The 6,619-nt window shown below is 33.5% G+C and overlaps 1 long non-coding RNA gene across 1 annotated transcript in view; it reads right to left on the bottom strand.

Annotated features, from left to right (window-relative positions):
* Nucleotides 1–1,086: 1,086 nt before the first annotated feature.
* Nucleotides 1,087–6,619, bottom strand: part of LOC136851739 (uncharacterized) — a 373,013-nt gene continuing 367,480 nt past the window's right edge. Inside the window, exon 4 of the long non-coding RNA XR_010856955.1 lies at nucleotides 1,087–1,620. This is a non-coding gene — a long non-coding RNA (uncharacterized lncRNA). The remainder of the gene's footprint in view (nucleotides 1,621–6,619) is intronic.

Genomic DNA, 6,619 nt, shown 5'->3' with positions numbered 1-6,619 from the left:
TATATATATATATATATATATATATATATATATATATATATATATGTGTGTGTGTGTGTGTGTATACATATATATATATATATATATATATATATATATATATATATATATATATATATATATATATATATATATATATATATAGTATGTATATATATATATATATATATATATATATATATATGTATATATATATATATATATATATATATATATATATATATATATATAGTATGTATATATATATATATATATATATATATATATATATATATATATATATATATATATATATATATACTGTATATGAGCCTAATTCAGGCAAGAAGTGCGCATAGAAAAGCTAATATTTTTTCTTACACTATTTCAGTCTAAAAGCGCATAGAACGACAACTTGGCAATCGCCAGCGCCCATAAAGATCAAATGGGAAGTCAGAGACCTTATGTCTTCCATCACAACATCATTAGCATTCCAGTTCTACCATCCTTTATCGTCCCGACCTAAAAATTCTCGTCATAAAGTTTCCCCAGAAGTCAAGTCAGCTATAAGTCGACCATTCTTCCCACGCGAAAAGATGACCTGAGACAAAAGAACATCATGGGGGGTTTTTGACTCACGGCCAACATCATTCAGAACTCATTCGGTGCTTTCTGACCTTCATAGCCGAATTGAAATTACGCTTATGACTCTACCCTTGGGAATGAAGAGACAGTGACGATGCTAAATATGAGAAATTTTGCAGCGTAATGCGATGATAAGTAGCACCTTTTCCTATTTTTATTTCTTTTATTGTAGTCGTCGTAGTGTTATTATTTGTTGTTCAGGATGTTTGTCAAAATGAGAATAAGGGTCCTTCATTTGGTAACAACAGAAACGGCAGTAACATTATCATCACCGGAAACCAAATACCAATGATAATAATTGCTTACGAAATTTTATCTGACTGTCATTTGGTTTAACACCATCACCATCAATACAGTGGAATTCCAAATAAAATACTGTTTACTCAAACACACACGCACACACACACACACATATATATATATACATATATATGCGTGTGTGTGTAATGTGGACGTATATTTATGCATGTGTACTTGCAAACCGACTGCAAATTTCATGCATTATGAATAATGACTGACGCAAGATTCAATTACAAACTCAAAGCAAAATTATCATTACTACACAAATTTCATATTGAGTTATGAGATGTTTCTCACTCCAGTTACGAAAGATCCCTTTTTCCTGAATATAAAATTTTATATCTTTTGCTTAACCGGAACGTCGAAAACACTAAAAAAAAAAAAAAAGATGAAACGCAACGACTATCACATTCGGTAAACAATTACACTAGCTCACCATCCTATTACATTAAAAGCGGATTATCTGCATATATTATCATCTACCGAACGGATGTTCGAAGTCCATTGACCATTTCCTACGTCCTAATTGCCAATTACCTTGAGTCGACGCACCGACGAAAACTGTCATATCCAGATCTCGTGACCATTGGAGCCTGACCCTCAGCACTCGTTCCGGAAGCCCCTTGTCCAGTCCTTCATCTCAGTCTCCAATGGAACGTCACTTTTCCTTTCTTATGGAAACCGGTCCATATCTACCTGTAAATTTTAATAAAACCATGTTAAATAAGAATCTAAAAAGATTGTTTCCACGTAAAACTTTATTAAAAATAGCAGCTTGAAATAGGATAGTATCCACACATGATATTATTGAGATTTTTTTTTTTTTAGTTTTGCTGATATATGAATTCTGATAAATATCCCAGTTATGCATAGGGATATTTATTATTTTATTTCAATTATCAAAAAGTCTTAACAGAACTCTTAATGAAATAAATTTCTAACTCTAATTATAAATTAGGCACTGTAACGTTTGGCAGAAATTGTTTGTCCTGGCAGCAAACACAACTATAGTAGAGGTAAGTCGACTGGTAAAAATAAAGCTAAGGATGAAACCAGTCACAATATCAATGGGAAGTTTTGTTAGGTTCCAAGTTACCTCTTAGGAGGATTAACTTTTTAAACCAAACTCTGTCTAATTTCGATTCCTAACTCTTCAGGAAAAGTACAAGATAAAAGTAAATATGAACAAATTACTATTTACTTTAAGATTACAAACACTACATACAGCTGAAAATATCCCCCCAAACATTCGAACATTTATCCCAAAACTTTAGAAAGGTCTTAACGAGTCTACATTAAAACCTGCCTTTATCTTTGTAATATATAAATGGGCCCAGCCATTCTTTTTCTATTCCAAAGTTATACGTAAATATGACTTGGAAGTCCTCACTTATTACATAATATTTTAGACTTTTTCATAATTATAATCTTTATCTTTAGAATTGCAACCATCATGGCAATCTTAATTAATCTGACTTTATTTACTATGAACATTATTATTATTATTATTATTATTATCAAAGCACAAATGCCAATGAGAATAATCATACCAAAAGAAAGTAACTGGAATAAGGAAGAGAGTTGTGGGTTTAACCAAAAAGGAAGCCTCATTAAAGGGTAGTTGCTCTGAGAAGTTTACCAAAGTTAATAGATGGTAAGAAACAATCATTGAACACATTATTATTATTATTATTATTATTATTATTATTATTATTATTATTATTATTATTATTATTATTGCTTAGGAGCATGATTTTACTTTATATTTAAGCTTATCACATACATATTTATTTACTTTGTTTATTTTCTTTTATATGAATATGAATACGATCCATGATGATTCTGAATTACCTACAAGAGATGTGTAAGAATCCCCTTCACACAAACAGGCCACTCGAACCTACGACAGAGTTGCGTTACTATAACAAAAGAACATCACTAGATTTACGCATCCAAATGACGTTTTTGAAAAGGAAAAATCCATTAAGAATATTTCTTTCTTTTTGCAAGAGATTTTCCCATCTGACAGCACACTTTGGCGTCATTTTGAAGGTCTATTTGTATCTGTAATGGCAAACTTTCAATAGCGCTTGATTACTGGGTCGCCCCGGCCCAGTTCACTGCACCCTCCACACAGAAACTGGTTTTCATTACAGCCGTGGTCATACGCCGCATGCAAGGGAAACTATTGTGATAAATTTGGCTCCCTCCAATTATCTCCTCTTGTACCCAATAAATAGGTCTTTTTCTCATATTTTGTTCACATTTTGGAATGTTTTCGATGATGTTGTTGATTAATACCAAATGGAGTAAGACGGTTTATTTTCTTAATGGCATAACACAAATGAAGGTATTAGGGAAAAATTATTTTCATTATTATATCTATCTTTTTCCATGACCATCTTCAGCACTCGACTAATAAAGCTTCGACGACGTCTTTTCACTGTCGTATTTTACAAGGGAAAAAAAATTATATTGCAATTACTCGGTCTACCAGCATTCCTTTCCGTTTTTTTTTAATGCCAAGCCATTCAGATGTTCAGGAATAAAACTGAATAAAAATCAGACACTTTTATTTCTGAACTAATGTGAAAGATTTCTTATTGATATTTAAAGTTAACAGAAAGAAGAAACCATTTCTCTAGACTTTTTCCGCATACAGGGATGAAGGAGAGAGAGAGAGAGAGAGAGAGAGAGAGAGAGAGAGAGAGAGAGAGAGAGAGAGAGAGAGAAAATGATACTAAAGAAAGTCTGCAGGAATGAAACGAACGCTGCGTTATTCATGACAAATATTTTCAAGATCGTGCGGTGCTCCTTTTTATAATCTCTCTGCTTTAAGTACGTCGACCCTTTATACTTATCGATAAACAGATATCAGCAGAGCGCTTGCCTTATGGTTTCCACTAATTCATCTCAGAAGAAGATGGAAAACAACAATATAAGGTCTTATTAATATGACAGCAATATAGCAAAAAATGAAACTACGGGCAATGGTTAATGGGAAAATATTCAACTTCCCTTGGAAGAAATGTTTGAAATTTCTTCATAGTATAAAACTACTGTAGACCTGAGAGCGACAAATATTTTCTGAAAAATGTACACAGCATATTTGCCTCACGGTCCGGGCTAAATATATATTAAGCACAGCCCTAGACCGGGCTTAGTTTAAGGATGGCCAATTTAAAAAAAAATCATCAATAGAAAGAGGAAGATATGCATATGCGTCGTGGTATAACAAAAAATTCAAAACATTTTCTGTACCTTCCAAGGGAAGTTGAAAGTGGATATTTCCAACCCTGTGCAGGGCCTCTTTTCCAAACGACAGTCATAAAAATATGCTAATTTTACCAAGATATAAGTGTTTTTTCAGTAGGTTTTTTATTTTATTTGTAAAATTATAATTACAGCTCACACAATATCATAACAGATAAGAACTAAAATCAGTAACAATTTCTGAGTATATTCATTGTAAAATATTTACGAGACGTCATTGGCTGGGAATTTTGGAACATTCGAGTATGACATCTCAAGGCAAACTGTTCTCTCTCTCTCTCTCTCTCTCTCTCTCTCTCTCTCTCTCTCTCTCTCTCTCTCTCTCTCTCTCGTACCGACTAGCAATTAGAGTTGGGGTAAAAGTTGCCATGGTTCGCTTATGGCCCAATCTTGAACATAATGTAAGTTACCGGTCCACAACCCTCATTAAAGAATTTTATAAATTCATATGAAGGAAATGTTTTTTAACATTCTTCATCGTGAAGAGGTTTCGAAACTTAGTCTGTAGGGCCGCTAAAAAAACCTCTCTTAGAATTATAGAAAATAAAATATTCCATTGGTTATCAAGTCTGAAAAAAAAATAAGCTATTCTGAAAATTATTTATAGCTCTTCTCTCCTGTTAGGCCAGTTACTTTTGGGTTTTGTAATTCTCTTTCTTTCATCTACGAGTATATATTCCACTTCCTTCAAACGCCTATTTTTTCCTCTCTTTTTAACGGCGTTCCGTAATGGACTGTAGCTTTTTTTTTTTTCTTATCCACTTTGTTTCATGTTACTGCGAGAGTCATTCTAAATCTTGAAGCTTTCATCTGCACTAAAACAAAGGTACAATAAAGCGAGAGAGGCAAAGTTAAAAAAGAATAGAAGATTCTTTTAACAATGACCAAATTACGTGTTTTGGCGATCACGTATGATATTGCACTAAATTACCGGTGGTAATTAATGATGTTTGGTTTGCCAAGGGCACTACTGCATTATGCATCAGAATTTCCCTCTCAATAATTGAACTGTGTAGGTGGGAGAAATTTCATAGATTTCTATTTTAAGAAATAAGTAGTAAGTCGACATAAACAGTGTCATCGTTTTTATGCTCTTGGTATGCGCTCACGCTTATCTTTTAGATCTGACAATAGTATTGAAATGATGATGATTATGATTAATGTAACAATAGTAATGATGTGTACTGATATGCACAAAAACAAAAAATACTAAATATAATAGTTATTTTATGAGATTTCTAAGTAAAATGTCAAGAAATACGAAATTGGAGTCGTCTTGGTGGTATCACGTTTTAAACTCGAAAATTATTTCACCTTCAAAAGTCAGACTTATTGTCTCGAACTTTTCATCCTATTGAAGGTCACTAATAAAAAGACGTAAGAACAACTTCGAGATCTTATTCTGAGAACATGAAACCAGATATTTCTTTCAGTCGCATTATGAACAAACATTCTATCACTGTGGCATCATCCCATCCATAAGGAAATATTTTTCGCATAGGCATTTGGGAGTAAACATAATAGATAACTGATGCACGAGTGAAGATGTGGTTGAGTCACAGGTAAATCGAGGAAGGTCGCTGGATGTACGTAAAAACTCGGAAAAGATCGAAAAAGTCAATATAAATTAAGAAAAGAATATATGAAAGGATTCCAAAGCAACTCACCTTTAAGGAAGTAGAGTAAACACAAAAAAATTGAACTAAAGTAAAAACATAAAGACTGAACCTGTTGAGATGAGCTGTAAGTGTAGTAGTATATGTGTAATGTAAAAAACCTTAGTAGATAATAGATGTATATATACACAGAAGGGACAAAAAGGTTCACCAAGGGTGAAGGGATGCGACAGAGTATTTTTTAGGTTTGTGAACCATGCCAGTATTTGACTCTTTGGATCCCTCAGTGGTAGTGATGATCCTCATCACAAGGGCACCTATGAGGTTGGGCCGTTTGAAGGCTTTAAGCAATAGTTTATTAAGAAGCACCTTGTGTGCTACCTTAGTGGTGATGATCATCTTTTGGGTGTTATAATTTTCCCTTTCTTTTTTCTGTTCTCAGCTCATGTGCAGATTTCCTCTTATTTTCTTCCTTATCACTTCCTCTATTATGTCACTGGGGTATTCATTAACTGTCAGCATATACCCTGTACATCCCATGTTCTAGTTCTGCTTGGACAGATTTCCACGTACTGCATTAAGGGAAGGTCATTCTAACGCAGACGCCAATAGTGTACCGTTTCACATAACTCTGTGGTCCTCTCTTTTGGCATTAACGCAGTTTCCTGCATTTTTAGCTTTGGCGTATATTGAAGAGTCACACACAGGAAAAACCTGGTTGGTTGATTGTCGACAAGGACGTCGAGGAAAGTAGGACATCTGTTAGCCTATCGGCATTATTATTGCTGAAGCAGCGGACATTATAT

The sequence above is a fragment of the Macrobrachium rosenbergii genome, chromosome 24, assembly GCF_040412425.1.
Source record: "Macrobrachium rosenbergii isolate ZJJX-2024 chromosome 24, ASM4041242v1, whole genome shotgun sequence".
NCBI classification, from domain to species: domain Eukaryota; kingdom Metazoa; phylum Arthropoda; class Malacostraca; order Decapoda; family Palaemonidae; genus Macrobrachium; species Macrobrachium rosenbergii.
The sequence above is the reverse complement of the archived record's forward strand: the minus strand, read 5'-3'. Positions and strand labels throughout refer to the sequence as shown.